The sequence below is a fragment of the Neoarius graeffei genome, chromosome 16 (genome assembly GCF_027579695.1).
Source record: "Neoarius graeffei isolate fNeoGra1 chromosome 16, fNeoGra1.pri, whole genome shotgun sequence".
Lineage (NCBI taxonomy): Eukaryota > Metazoa > Chordata > Actinopteri > Siluriformes > Ariidae > Neoarius > Neoarius graeffei.
Genome location: NC_083584.1, coordinates 200,823 through 216,944, shown reverse-complemented (window position 1 = coordinate 216,944; position 16,122 = coordinate 200,823).

Genomic DNA, 16,122 nt, shown 5'->3' with positions numbered 1-16,122 from the left:
AGGACTGTGACGTCACCCGGTATGGCGCAGCTGGGGCCCCACCCTGGAGCCAGGCCCGGGGTTGGGGCTCATATGCGAGTGCTTGGTGGTCGGGTCTTTGCCCACGTGGCCCAGCCGGGCTCAGCCCGAAGCAGTGACATGGGCCCGACCTCCTGTGGGTTCACCACCCACAGAGGTAGCCGTAGGGGATTGGTGCAGTGTGGATTGGGCGGCAGTCGAAGGCAGGGGCCTCGACGACCTGATCCCTGAACACAGCAGCTAGCTGTTGGGACATGGAATGTCACTTCGCTGGGGGGGAAAGAGCCTGAGCTTGTGCGGGAGGTTGAGAGGTACTGGCTAGAGATAGTCGGGCTCATCTCCATGCACAGCTTGGGCTCCGGAACCCAGCTCCTCGAGAGGGGCTGGACTCTCCACTTCTCTGGAGTTGCCCATGGTGAACAGTGGTGGGCTGGTGTGGGCTTGCTTATAGCTCCCCAGCTCAGCCGCCATGTGTTGGAGTTTACCCCAGTGAACGAGAGGGTCGCTTCTCTGCACCTTCGGATCGGGGAGAGGGCTCTTGCTGTTGTTTGTGCCTATGGGCCGAATAGCAGTATAGAGTATCCGGCCTTCTTGGAGTCCCTGGGAGAGGTATTGAGAGGTGTTCAGACTGGGGACTCCATTGTTCTACTGGGGGACTTCAACACTCACGTGGGCAACAACAGTGATACCTGGAGGGGCGTGATTGGGAGGAACGGCCTCCCCGATCTGAACCCGAGTGGTGTTTTGTTATTGGACTTCTGTGCTAGTCACGGTTTGTCCATAACGAACACCATGTTCGAGCATAGGGGTGTCCATAAGTGCACATGGCACCAGGACACCTTAGGTCGGAGGTCGATGATCGACTTTGTTGTCGTTTCATCGGCTCTCCGGGCCTATGTCTTGGACACTCGGGTGAAGAGAGGGGCTGAGCTGTCAACTGATCACCACCTGGTGGTGAGTTGGATCCGCTGGTGGAGGAGGAAGCCGGACAGACCTCGCAGGCCCAAACGTATGGTGAGGGTCTGCTGGGAATGTCTGGCCGAGCACTCTGTTGGGGAGGTCTTTAACTCCCACCTCTGGGAGAGCTTCTCCCAGCTTCCGAGGGAGGCGGGGGACATTGAGTCTGAGTGGACCATGTTCTCTGCCTCCATTGTCGATGCGGCTGTTGGGAGCTGTGGCTGCAAGGTCTCCAGTGCCTGTCGTGGCGGCAATCCCCAAACCCGGTGGTGGACACTGGAAGTAAGGGATGCCGTCAAGCTGAAGAAGGAGTCCTTTTAGGCCATGTTGGCCTCCGGGACTCCTGAGGCAGCTGACGGGTATCGGCAGGCCAGGCGTGCCGCAGCTCAGGCAGTTGCAGAGGCAAAAACTCGGAACTGGGAGGAGTTCGGTGAGGCCATGGAGGAGGACTATCGATCGGCCTTGAAGAAATTCTGGCAAACCATCTGGCACCTCAGGAGGGGGAAGCAGTACTCTGCCAACACTGTTTACAGTGCAGGTGGGGAGCTGTTGACCTCAACTGGGGACATTGTCGGGTGGTGGAAGGAATACTTCGAGGATCTCCTCAGTCCCACCATCACGTCTTCCATTGAGGAAGCGGAGGCTGATGACTCAGAGGCGGACTCGTCCATTACCCAAGCCGAAGTCACTGGGGTGGTTAGCAAGCTCCTCGGTGGCAAGGCACCGGGGGTGGATGAGATCCTCCCCGAGTATCTCAAGTCTCTGGATGTTGTGGGGCTGTCTTGGCTGACACACCTCTGCAACATCGTGTGGCGGTCGAGGACAGTGCCTCTGGAGTGGCAGACTGGGGTGGTGGTCCCTCTTTGTAAGAAAGGGGACCAGAGAGTGTGCTCCAATTATAGGGGAATCACACTTCTCAGCCTCCCAGGGAAGGTTTACTCCAGGGTACTGGAGAGGAGAATTCGGCCAATAGTCGAACCTCGGATCCAAGAGGAACAATGTGGTTTTCGTCCTGGTCACGGAACACTGGACCAGCTCTATACCCTTCATAGGGTGCTCAAGGGTTCATGGGAATTTGCCCAACCAGTCCATATGTGCTTTGCGGATCTGGAGAAGGCATTCGACTGTGTCCCTTGTGGTATTCTGTGGGGGGTGCTTTGGGAGTATGGGGTTCGGGGCTCTTTGCTAAGGGCTGTCTGGTCCCTGTATGAACGGAGCAGGAGTCTGGTTCGCATTGCCGGCAGTAAGTCAGACCTGTTCCCAGTGCATGTTGGACTCTGGCAGGGCTGCCCTTTGTCACCGGTTCTATTCATAATCTTTATGGACAGAATTTCTAAGCGCAGCCAGGGGCCGGAAGGAATCCTGTTTGGGAACCACAGGATTTCATCTCTGCTTTTTGCAGATGATGTTGTCCTGTTAGCTTCTTCAAGCCAGGACCTTCAGCATGCACTGGGGTGGTTTGCAGTCGAGTGTGAAGCAGCTGGGATGAGAATCATCACCTCCAAGTCCGAGGCCATGGTTCTCAACCGGAAAAGGGTGGCTTGGCCTCTCCAGGTTGGTGGAGAAGTCCTGCCTCAAGTGGAGGAGTTTAAGTATCTCGGGATCTTGTTCACAAGTGAGGGAAGGATAGAGCGTGAGATCAACAGGCGGATCGGTGCGGCCTCCTCAGTGATGCGGTCACTTTACCAGTCCGTCGTGGTGAAGAAGGAGCTGAGCCAAAAGGCGAAGCTCTCGATTTACCGGTCGATCTACGTTCTGACTCTCACCTATGGTCATGAGCTTTGGGTAATGACAGAAAGAACAAGATCACAGATACATGTGGCTGAAATGAGTTTCCTTCGCAGGGTGGCTGGGCGCTCCCTTAGAGATAGGGTGAGAAGCACAGTCACTCAGGAGGAGCTCGGAATAGAGCCGCTGCTCCTCCACATCGAGAGGAATCAGCTGAGGTGGCTCGGGCATCTCTTTCGGATGCCTCCTGGACGCCTCCCTGGGGAGGTGTTCCAGGCATGTCCCCCCGGGAGGAGGCCCCGGGGAAGACCCAGGACACGCTGGAGGGACTATGTCTCTCAGCTGGCCTGGGAACGCCTCGGTGTTCTTCCCGAGGATCTGGCCGAGGTGTTTGGGGAAAGGGAAGTTTGGGCTTCCCTGCTTAGACTGCTACCTCCGCAACCCAGCCCCAGATAAGCGGAAGAAGACGAGACAAGACGAGATTTACTGGAACAAACTGTCTGAGTATTTCTACTTTTTTGTTTAGCTTGGGGAACAGACACAGTCTCATTGTAGTGGACCCTGAGTGATGACTCTGTGCAGCTAGCAGACAGTTGGTTTAGCCTGTTCATCTGCTCCCTGGCCTTGTCTCTAGATTGTCAGAAGTTAACTAGACCTGTTCTGAGACTATGACCTATGCTGCAAGAAATGAGAGCAGCATCTTCCCAAGTGGGATGGATACCGTCCCACCCTAACAGGCCAGCAGTGCCCTCAAAATTAGTCCAATTATCTATAAAGCCCACACTGTTTTCAGAGTACCACCTGGACAACCAGCAGTTCAGCGACCATAACCTGCTGTAAGCTACATCGCCATGCTGCATTGGGATGGGGCCAGAGCATACTACAGCATCAGACATCGCCTTTGCTAATTTAAACACCTCTACAAAGTAACTCTTAGTAACCTCAGACTGATGAAGGCGTATATCATTAGCTCCTGCATGGATAACTATCTTTGAGAACCTGTGCTTGCCTCAGACCCTAAGATTACCTGCTATGTCTGGTGCCCTGGCTCCCAGTATACACCTGACTAAAGCTGCTGGTGCCCCTAAAAGCTGAGCTAATTTCATGTGCCATATGATCAAGTCCCCTATAACCAGAGCTCTTTCAGGGTTCTCAGTGAGTGCATCACTAAGGAGAGCAAATCTGTTTGACACGTGAGATGGAGAGGAGTGGTGCTCCCATGGGTGAGCCTCAGTAGTAGCTTTGACTCTTAAGCTGTTCATTGTCAGCTGCTCCACATAAGAAATAAAGGGATACCATACTACATCAAACTTGCCCATTGATCCATCCGATGTGTATCTAATCTTTTCAACCTTAAGGAAAAACATGACATCACATATCCATCTGCCAAAGGAGGGAGGTTTGTCAATTTTCTGATTTAAAAGAATGAGTTGCCATGCTAAAAGTAAGGAGTAGGCAATACAATTTAATTGGGGCTTTTGTAGGGGAAGATCTTCTGATGGTACACCAGAGAGTCCAATAAAAGGAGAGGGATCAATATTTAGGCCTGAAATTGCTGAATATGCTTCAAATATTGAGGACCAGAATGAGGGTTAGACTGGAGCATGACCAAAATGTGTGGAAAAGAGTAGCAGGTGCTTGCCTACATTGGTCACAAATAGGATTAACCTCTGGGTAGATTTTGGATAACTTAACCTTAGACATGTGGAGCCTGTGCACAATCTTAAACTGGGTTAAACTATGCCTCGCACAAATGGAAGAGGAATGGATTATTTGAAGTATGTTAGACCATTGATCTTCTGTAATATTTGTACTCATCCTTCTCCCAGTTATCTTTTATTATCATCAATGAACAGCCTTCCATGTCAAATATACTTGTGTACAACCTTGATATAGTTCCCCTAACCTCAGGCTGCGCCTCTAGGATTGCATCCAAAGAAGATGTCTGTGATAATGAGGGGAACTGATTAAAATGACTCTGTACAAAATGTCTGACTTGCAGATATCTGAAAAAGCTATTTGCTGGCAAAGCAAACGTTTGTCTAACCTGATCACATGACATGAAAATGCCATCCTTATACAATGTCCTAATATTCAACACCCCATTTTTAAACCACTGAATGAATGTACTGTGTAACAGAGAAGCTGGAAATAGATGGTTGGCCATAACTGGAGCATAAACTGACATGGAGACTAGTCCATAGTGTTTACGAAACTGAGACCAAATCTTTAGGGAATGAAGCACTACTGGATTCTGGCAGGGCTGAGGTGAATGTAAAGGAATGGATGAACACAAAAGAGCTGAAAGTGAGATTGGACTGCAAGAGTTAGATTCAATTTGTAACCAGCCTGGAAGATCCAAGAGGGATGAGTCCCAAAGCCAATACAATAGACATTTGATGTTGGCAGCCCAATAATAAATTTGAACATTTGGTAGAACCATCCCACCATATATTTTTAGCCTTTGTAAAAACAACTTCCTAATCCTTGGTATTTTATTATTCCAAATAAAAGATGAAACAACACTGTCATGTTTTGTAAAGAATGTTTTTGTAAGAAAACATGGAATACATTGAAAAAGAAATAAGAATTTGGGAAGGATGTTCATTTTAATTATATTAATACACCCAGCTAAAGATAAAAGCAGTGTGGACTAGCGGGTGAGATCCTGGTGGGTACGCTCCAAAAGTGGGGTGAAATTGGCCTTCACAAACTGAGAGTGAGACTTTGTAACAGACACGCCAAGGTAATTTAGTTTATCACTGGTCACTTTGAACGGTAAAAAATGAAACGTGATTTGTCTAGCAGCTGAATTAATAGGGAGGAGCTCACTTTTGCCAAGATTAAGCTTATAGCCAGAGAAGCTACCAAAAACTTTTAGGGTAGTAAGAATATGTGGGGTGGATGTCACAGGGTCAGATACATAGAGAAGGACATCATCCGCATATAAGGAAATTTTGTGCTCTTTATTTGCTCTTAAGATTCCATTAATATCTGTATGCTGCCTAATGGTAGCTGCAAGAGGTTCCATAACCAGTGCAAAAAGTAATGGGGACAGGGGGCAGCCCTGTCTAGTCCCGTGCTGAAGAGGAAAATATGGTGAATAAGTGTCATTTGTTCTGACTGAAGCCATAGGGGAGGTGTACAACAATTTAACCCAAGAAATAAAAGTGTTCCCGAAACCAAACTGCTTAAGAACATAAAACAAATAATTCCATTCCACACGATCAAAAGCTTTCTCAGCGTCCAGAGATAAAAGTGCCTCTGAACATTGAGAAGAGGACGATGTGTAAAGGATATTAAATACACGCCTGATATTAAAAAATAATTGTCTATTTTTGATAAATCCAGTTTGGTCACATGACACAAGGGAGGGCAAAACAGACTCACAATGGAGAGCCAACACCTTAGCCCAGTGGTTCTCAACCGGGGGGGCGCGCCCCCTGGTGGGGCGCGGAGGTACTCCTGGGGGGGTCGCGAGTAGGCTTCATGTATGGAGGAAAAAAAAAATCTGGGGCTAACAGGCTATAGTAGCTAAGCAGATGCAACACATTTACCCATGTCAAAATGCAGGACATTGGACTATTACATACAAATCAATACTATTATAAAATCTATCATCAATCTATCATAAAATCTTGTGTGTAGGTTATTTTAAGCCCGTGACGCGAACATGACGCAACGTCACGTGAGTGAGTCTGCATACCGTGGCCACCGTGTGAGTGCTTGCCACACACACACTAGTCTGGTTTCTTGCCGAGTTAACTCGTGCCGACTCTCGCTAGTCTACTATCATCAATCCATCGATACAGCGCAAAACCCAAACAGTCTTTTTAAAGACTACTACCCCACACTGTATTTTTGCTTTCCCCATTTCAGCTCTACCCAAATAATTTGTTGTTTTTGTTGTTTTCTTACTGCTAGTCTACTGCCCCTTTGCCTTTTTCACCCTGCGTGTGAAAAATCCAACTGTCCCACACACACACACACACTAACACACACACACACACTCACACGAGTAAGTACACCATTCACACCTCGTTAAAATTTGCAACTATAAAATCCCCGAATAAAGATATCGATCATGTTTCTCACTGATAAGCCCCATACGTTCCCTCTGGTTAGCCCCCTTAGCCTACTACAGACTTAGCCTACTACAGACTTATCGTTACAACTTTATTACACACGTTTATTCACAAATACTTTAACAAAATGGATAGATTTCTTGTCAAAAAACCCAAGACAACTGACGTAGGTCTACCACCAGCTGCGAGAAAGCTTCGGAGGTATGATGAATCATACCTGCAGTTTGGCTTTACTGTCACCTCTGATCTTCGTCCTCAGTGTGTCGTGTGTGCCGAGGTGCTGGCAAACGAAAGCATGAAGCCATGCAAACTTAAAAGGCACCTCGAAACGAAGCATGCTGGCCTGAAGGACAAACCGCTTGAATACTTTCAAAGAAAGCGTGATGGCCTGCATCAGCAACAGGCAACAATTTCCGTGCACAGCACTGTATCTAAGCAGTGCCTGGAGGCATCATATGTGGTGGCAAAAAGAATAGGTAAGCTAGGCAAACCGCACACTGATGCCGAGAAATTCGTTTTGCCAGCTGCGCAGGACATGTGCAGAATATTCTTCGGGGATAGTGCAGCAGCCAAATTAGGCACCGTGCCACTTTCAAATGACACAGTTGCTCGGAGAATTGCTGATATGTCCAATGATATCAGAGAGCAATTAATACAGTTTATTAAAAATAGTCCATACTATGCCTTGCAGTTGGATGAGTCTACCGAAATTGCTGGACAGGCACAGCTTCTTACATATGTCAGGTATGTCAGGGATAAATTAATTGAGGACGATGTCCTTTTTTGCCGCCCTCTTCAGTCACACACAACTGGAGAGGCCATCTTCAATGTCCTTGATTCATTTATTCGCGAGAATGGGTTGGCATGGGACCGATGCGTTGGCTTGTGCACGGATGGCGCACGAGCAATGACGGGCCGTGAGCAAGGTCTAGCTGCTCGCGTTAAGCAGGTAGCTCCACTTGTAAAATGGACCCATTGCATGGTTCATCGCGAAGCACTCGCTGCAAAAAAAATGCCGTCTCTGTTGGAATCCGTGCTGAACCAATCAGTAAAAATGATCAACCTCATCAAGTCACGGCCGCTAAACTCTCGCTTGTTTGAGGTCCTCTGTCAGGAGATGGGGTCAGAGCACGAACAGCTGCTTCTGCACACTGAGGTTCGCTGGCTGTCCAGGGGGTGGGTGTTACAACGTTTGTATGAGCTGCGAGATGAGGTGAAGCGGTTTTTGACACAAATCAATTCAGACCTGGCGAAAAATCTGGATGACCCTTTGTGGCTGGCGTGTCTCTCCTATTTGGTCGATATATTTGACCGCTTGAATGGCTTGAACCTGTCTTTGCAAGGCCGAGAAACTCACATTTTGCTTCTCGCAGAGAAAGTGGATGCCTTCAAGCAAAAACTTGACCTCTGGTGTGGCCGCATCAGTCGGGGGAACTGTGATATGTTCCCAAGCCTTGCAGACTTTATCAGTAATGCAGGCACTTCCCACGATTTCTCATCTGTCTTTCAAGCAGCGTCAGAGCACCTGTCGGTAATGAGAAAACAGTTTGCAGCATACTTCACAGAGGATTATCGCTCTTTTGCGTGGGTTCGAGATCCATTTGTGTGTACTGCTGACGAACTTCCAGTTGACATGCAGGAACAGCTTATTGAGCTGAAGAGTGACAGTAGACTTAAGGCAGTCTTCACCTCATGCCCTCTTTCGACATTCTAGGCAGCATTGATGCAGGAGTACCCGCAACTGTGTGACGTAGACTTGAAACTGCTCATCCCATTCGCATCGACCTACTTGTGTGAGGCAGGATTTTCAAAAATGACTGCGCTCAAAACGAAATATCGCAATCGTGCGCAAATTGAGGATGACTTGAGACTGTGCTTGTCAAACATTTCGCCAAGAATCGAGGATCTTTGTAAGGCAAAGCAGGCTCAGGCCTCGCATTAACGCAAATGCAGATCACAAAGGCACAGTAAAAAGTAAAACCTAAATTCACGCCTGGTCCCAATTCCCAATGATATCAATAGCCAGCTAATGATAAGCCTAATAAAATACCTAATAAAAACACTAATAATAATAATAATAATAATAATAATAATGCCTATTAATAATAATAGCATAATAATAATAATAATAATAATAATAATAATAATATCAACAACCAACAACAGCAATAATAATAATAATAATAATAATAATAATAATAATAATAATAATAATAGGCCTAATAATAATAATAATGCCTGAAAGAACATAAGTCTTGTACTACTGCCAACAGCTTAGTAATGATAATAGGCCATAATAATAATAATAATAATTATAATAATTATAATTATAATAATGCCCGAAAGCAGATTAGAAATGTGGTGCTACTGCCAATTATAACAATAGCCTAATAATGATAATAGGCCTATGTATTTCTATGGAATGGATAATGCTACTACTGCTGCTACTACTACTACTACTACTACTACTACTAATAATAATAATAATAATAATAATAATCTAGCCCAGGGCTGGCTATCTATCTATCTATCTATCTATCTATCTATCTATCTATCTATCTATCTATCTATCTATCTATCTATCTATCGGTTGATATAAGGTGCTGTAGGTCGGGTGGCGTCACTGCGGGTGAGTGTGTTTGGGGGGGGGATGGGGGCGGGGTGAGAAGAGGGGCCCCCAACTGCAATGAACCAGCTTTGGTGGGGCCCAGGTTGCAAAAGGTTGAGAACCCCTGCCTTAGCCAGTATCTTATGCTGTGTTCACACTTATACCGGTACGAAAGTGGTTTAACTGTATTGATGCAAAGTATACCGGTACAGTTTAGTGCATCTGTCCACACTAGCGAGAAATGTTTGCGGTTTTCTTTCATGGAAGTTGAAATGCACATGCGCAAAATGTTTCCGTGGTTACCGAGTAACTTCCTTCCGAGAATATGGTGGATGAAACAACGTGTGTGTGCTTTTTGTTGTCAATGTACAGTCTGTATTTCTGGTGGTCATTTATTCAGTCAAATCGTATAAAACGCGCGAGGCAGTTGAGAAAGAAACAAAGAAAATGAATCTCCCTTTCTCCCCCCTCACTTTCTCCCCCTTTCCTTCTCTTCCCCTCCCTTTCTCTCCCTTTTCCCCTCTTCCTCCTTTCTTCCTCCCTCTTTCTCCCTCCCTCCCTCCCCCTCTCCCTTTCTCCCCCCTTTCTTTGCTCCATGTAGCTCCACGGTCGTTTTGAGCCATTTTGACGTTTTATTTACAGCTGGAAAGCACGGGCGTATTGTATTGTATGAATAACCCAGAAGACGTAGGAATGGTTCATTGCGCTTGCGCATTATATTTGTATCGATACAGAGCCGCTTCATCTGTCCACACTACAGCGAAGCGCTACAGTACCGATACTGTACTGGTACGAAACCCATACATTTGTGGGTTTCGTACCAATACAGTTATACTGCTACAATACCGGTATAGTTGTTAGTGTGGACAGGTGTTGCAGTACGAAAGTACAACCCCGATTCCAAAAAAGTTGGGACAAAGTACAAATTGTAAATAAAAATGGAATGCAATAATTTATAAATCTCAAAAAACTGATATTTTATTCACAATAGAACATAGGCAACATATCAAATGTCGAAAGTGAGACATTTTGAAATTTCATGCCAAATATTGGCTCATTTGAAATTTCATGACAGCAACACATCTCAAAAAAGTTGGGACAGGGGCAATAAGAGGCTGGAAAAGTTAAAGGTACAAAAAAGGAACAGCTGGAGGACCAAATTGCAACTCATTAGGTCAATTGGCAATAGGTCATTAACATGACTGGGTATAAAAAGAGCATCTTGGAGTGGCAGCAGCTCTCAGAAGTAAAGATGGGAAGAGGATCACCAATCCCCCTAATTCTGCACCGACAAATAGTGGAGCAATATCAGAAAGGAGTTCGACAGTGTAAAATTGCAAAGAGTTTGAACATATCATCATCTACAGTGCATATCATCATCAAAAGATTCAGAGAATCTGGAAGAATCTCTGTGCATAAGGGTCAAGGCCGGAAAACCATACTGGGTGCCCGTGATCTTCAGGCCCTTAGACGGCACTGCATCACATACAGGCATGCTTCTGTATTGGAAATCACAAAATGGGCTCAGGAATATTTCCAGAGAACATTATCTGTGAACACAATTCACCGTGCCATCCGCTGTTGCCAGCTAAAACTCTATAGTTCAAAGAAGAAGCCGTATCTAAACATGATCCAGAAGTGCAGACGTCTTCTCTGGGCCAAGGCTCATTTAAAATGGACTGTGGCAAAGTGGAAAACTGTTCTGTGGTCAGACACATCAAAATTTGAAGTTCTTTATGGAAATCAGGGACGCCGTGTCATTCGGACTAAAGAGGAGAAGGACGACCCAAGTTGTTATCAGCGCTCAGTTCAGAAGCCTGCATCTCTGATGGTATGGGGTTGCATTAGTGCGTGTGGAATGGGCAGCTTACACATCTGGAAAGACACCATCAATGCTGAAAGATATATCTAGGTTCTAGAGCAACATATGCTCCCATCCAGACGACGTCTCTTTCAGGGAAGACCTTGCATTTTCCAACATGACAATGCCAAACCACATACTGCATCAATTACAGCATCATGGCTGCATAGAAGAAGGGTCCGGGTACTGAACTGGCCAGCCTGCAGTCCAGATCTTTCACCCATAGAAAACATTTGGCGCATCATAAAACGGGAGATACGACAAAAAAGACCTAAGACAGTTGAGCAACTAGAATCCTACATTCGACAAGAATGGGTTAACATTCCTATCCCTAAACTTGAGCAACTTGTCTCCTCAGTCCCCAGACGTTTACAGACTGTTGTAAAGAGAAAAGGGGATGTCTCACAGTGGTAAACATGGCCTTGTCCCAACTTTTTTGAGATGTGTTGTTGTCATGAAATTTAAAATCACCTAATTTTTCTCTTTAAATGATACATTTTCTCAGTTTAAACATTTGATATGTCATCTATGTTCTATTCTGAATAAAATATGGAATTCTGACACTTCCACATCATTGCATTCCGTTTTTATTTACAATTTGTACTTTGTCCCAACTTTTTTGGAATCGGGGTTGTAGTTTCGTATCGGTACAAAATCCCTAGTGTGGACAGGGTATTAATGTCAACGTTAAGGAGACTTATGGGATGTTAGGAGGAACAATTAAGGGAATCCTTGCCCTTTTTCAAAACAAATATATTGATGCCTGGCATAGGGTTGGGGGGAGGCACTGGGATTTTAAGCTATCATCAAATACATCTTTTAGCAGAGGACTTAGTTTTGCTGAAAACTTTTTATAAAATTCTGTAGGAAAGCCATCTGGGCCAGGACATTTTCCATTCTGCATGCATGTGATGGCTTTATTAATCTCATCTAGAGAGATAGGGCTATCGAAAGATTCTCTTATGTTCTCATCCACAGTGGGTATGTCCAGACCTACAAAAAACGTATCCATTACTCTCCGGTCAGAAGGGTGTTCAGAGGTATATAAATTACAATAAAAATCACTAAACTGCTTATTGATGTGGTATCTAAAGGGTCTGATAATAATCCTGTTTCAGACTAAATTTGATCAATTACATGAGTAGTGGATGTCTGTCTCAGACTGTAAGCAAGAGCTCTGCTTGGTTTCTCTCCATGTTCATAGGACATATGTCTGGTTTTTAACAAGGCCTGTTCCGCCTGTCCAGTTGAAAGCATGTCAAATTCAGCCTGATACATAATTCGTTGCTTATACAGCTCTGGGGTTGGGGCAGTAGCATAAGCCCTGTCTACTCCAGAGATAAGTTCTGAAAGTTCAGTTTGCCTGGCCATTCGCACTTTGTGGACAGAAGCATAGGAGATAATATTAGATTAGATTAGATTAGATTAGATTAGATTAGATTAGATTAGATTAGATTAGATTAGATTAGATTAGATTAGATTAGATTAGATTAGATTAGATAAAACTTTATTGATCTCTTTGGGAGGGTTCCCTCAGGGAAATTAAGATTCCAGCAGCATCATTACAGATAACAGAGAAAAGAAATAGAGAAAAACTTCTAGATAAATTAAAATAAATTAAGTATTTACATATACAAATATAAAAAGAATAAGATATGGGGAAGAGAGGAAGGGGGAGAGAAAGGGAGGGGGAAAAGGGGGAGAAGGGGGAGCAGCAGGAGAGATATTGCACTTTATATTGCACATTATATTGCACATTGTCCGGTATTGATTATTGTTAGGCTAGGCTACTGCAGCTAGCCTACTGCAGGACACATCCTCCACCTACCCAGACACAGACACTCCAAAACAGCCATGACCTGGGTTCCTCCAGACGGCAAAAGAAAAAGAGGAAGGCCAAAAAACACCTGGCGAAGGACATTCCTGGAAGATCTAAAAAGGGCAAACATCGCCTGGGAGGAAGCGGAGACAGTAGCAGCCGATAAACGGACATGGAAGCTTGCTGCCCGATGTGCCTCTAAAGGCACAGGAGGAACTAAGGTCTAAGGTAAGGTAAGGCTACTGCTTCTTCCCATCCTCTGTCCTCCTGTTACCCCTCCTTCCCCCCAGAGAGGAGTTGTACAGTCTGATGGCGTGAGGGACAAAGGAGTTTTTGAGTCTGTTTGTCCTGCACTTGGGAAGGAGCATTCTGTCACTGAACAGGCTCCTCTGGTTGCTGATGACGGTGTGCAGAGGGTGACTGGCATCGTCCATGATGTTCAATAGTTTGTCCATAGACCTTTTCTCTGCCACCATCACCAGAGAGTCCAGCTTCATGCCGACCACAGAGCTGGCCCGCCTGATCAGTTTGTCCAGCCTGGATGTGTCCTTCTTGGATGTGCTGCCCCCCAGCACACCATGGTGTAAAACAGGACACTGGCGACCACAGACTGATAGAACATCCACAGGAGTTTCCTGCAGATGTTAAAGGACCGCAGCCTCCTAAGGAAGTATAGCCTGCTCTGTCCCTTCCTGTATAAGTGATTGGTGTTGCATCAGCTTCGGTATTAGCTCTTCTGCTAGTAGTAGCAGGCTTCAGTGGCCGACCAGTCATTTTTAGACAAGGCAAAAAAAAAACTTAGGCGAGTTCTATCTATACTTCAATTCCTTCAGTAGTGCCATACAACATTTAGAAGCTATATTCAAATGTCAATATGTATTTTGTATGTTTATAAACACAATTAAAGTTGCCCGCTGAGCTCGAGGACCTCACAGCCTCACATGCCGAACGTGAACCAGAAGTCAATTTTTTAGAATTCTATCCATGATTCGGAAAGAGGTCAAGGAAACTCTGAGGTTTAGTATGGAGAGGAGATGAGCACGGCTGAACAACACCGGCAGGGCTGATCTAACAGAGACTAAAACCAAAACAGCTCATGTTTGCAGTAATCATTTTATCTCAGGTGAGATTCAAAAGCTCTTTCAATAATATCATGGAAGAATTTTATTTCGTATTGCTAGAATTTTGCTATAAAATGAGCGTTCTCTTGTCGTGGTTCACTCGGTCGTTGTTTTAATTTTAACGTGTATTACCATTTCATTTCTAGAAGTGGCAGCAAAATTATATGATATAAACAATCCAGACTGGGCACCCACTCAGAACATGGGCTATGTTCAGGGGCAAAGACAGGTTTTTAATTTGGGCACCATGGCGAGTGTAGCGAGCCAAAAAATTTTTTTTCTTTAATATTTTCGCGTGTAGCGTGCCGAAAATTTTTGACGTATCATTTTTAGTATTTTTTTAACCAATTATAAATATATAGAGCAATAAAAATAATAGAAATTACATAATCATGTGCAAGTATAAAGTAGTGCTGTATCTAAAAAGTCAAAAGTTTTCTCCAACATTCTGAATGAATAAAAAAGATAAAAATAGTTCATAAATTTTTTATATGCATGAAAAATGGGAAACAATATGTAATATCAATCAATTTGCACAAGAGTATGGGCAGCAGAGAACTTTAAAATCTCAAACAGTGAAACAATAATGATCTAGAACAATTGAAACATCAAAAATATGACATATATGTACCGGTATCTGTCTAAATTAAGCTATTGATACATATCGAAAAAGCTAGAATATGTCAATTCAACAATATATCAATTAAATAAAACAAGATATCAATATATAATATAACCACATAAAATAGTTTGTAGTATGTCTTTACATATATTAATAATAGGTCCAGTAGTATAATTAGTATAACAGTCATTCAACAACACAATTAAAGTTATTACTCTTAGAATTAAATCATTTTCTACAGAGAAATTTGTGTGCAAGATATTTTCTAGCAACAAATACATACCGTAAAACTTATTTATAAACCTCCCCATTCCCCCGCCTGTAGACTTAATAATGCCATCGATTGTGCGTTTTCCATGAATATATGAACTGCTGTTCTTATTATGTGATTTACCAGTTGTCTTAGGTCTACCGCGACCCGGCGTGACGACCACTTGTCAATCTATACGATCAACAGTATCACAAACCGACAGCCACATGTTATCATGAATCGTTGAGAATTTCACAACATAAACAAAGGAAGTATATTTTACGATATTCAGACGTCAGAGACTCAGACACAGTTTATGGTAATCGCTAGATGCATTTCATGTTCACTTCATGTTATGAAGCGACTGAACAACAAATTGAAACGTATATGCCAAAAAATGACATTTAACAATAATTTAAAAATATTTTGGGTTCTCCACCCTTATGAAACAGGATTTTTTCTTCTAATTTGGGCGATTTTCGTATGTTCTATTTTGGGCCTTTTGACAAGCCCGTAATTTGGGCGCCGTTATACGGTATGTAATTGGGGCTGTATTTGCCCTTGATGTTTTGGCTAAGGTCGGACTTGATTCTGCGGCAGACGAATGACACCAAAGAGCACAAAGGAGGAGGAGGACAGCTGAATTTGGGGAAGCTGCATGTGGTAGCTCGCACGTGGAGTTCCAAGACACTACGGTTAAAGGGCATATCACGGGTAAATTCAGGAGCAAGATCAATGTAATTCTCCTATTTTATATTAAACTTTGGTCAAATATCTGCAACATTCTGCATTCTCTGCAATTTTTTTACCTTGCACAATACCAGAAAAATTCAGTTGAAATCAAGCCATTTGAGGCGAATTCGTCCACCTCTGAAAAAACTTGGCATTTGGATTTCCCAGGAAACATTGATTTTCGTGACGTCATCTGCAGGACGCCTCCCTCTGAATCCTAAGTCAGCATTGGTTTGTTTATGAGAAAATGACCTGGTGGTTTTCTGCAAATTTCTTCAACATTATCGCATAATTATTAAAATGGTTAACAGATGTATTGTA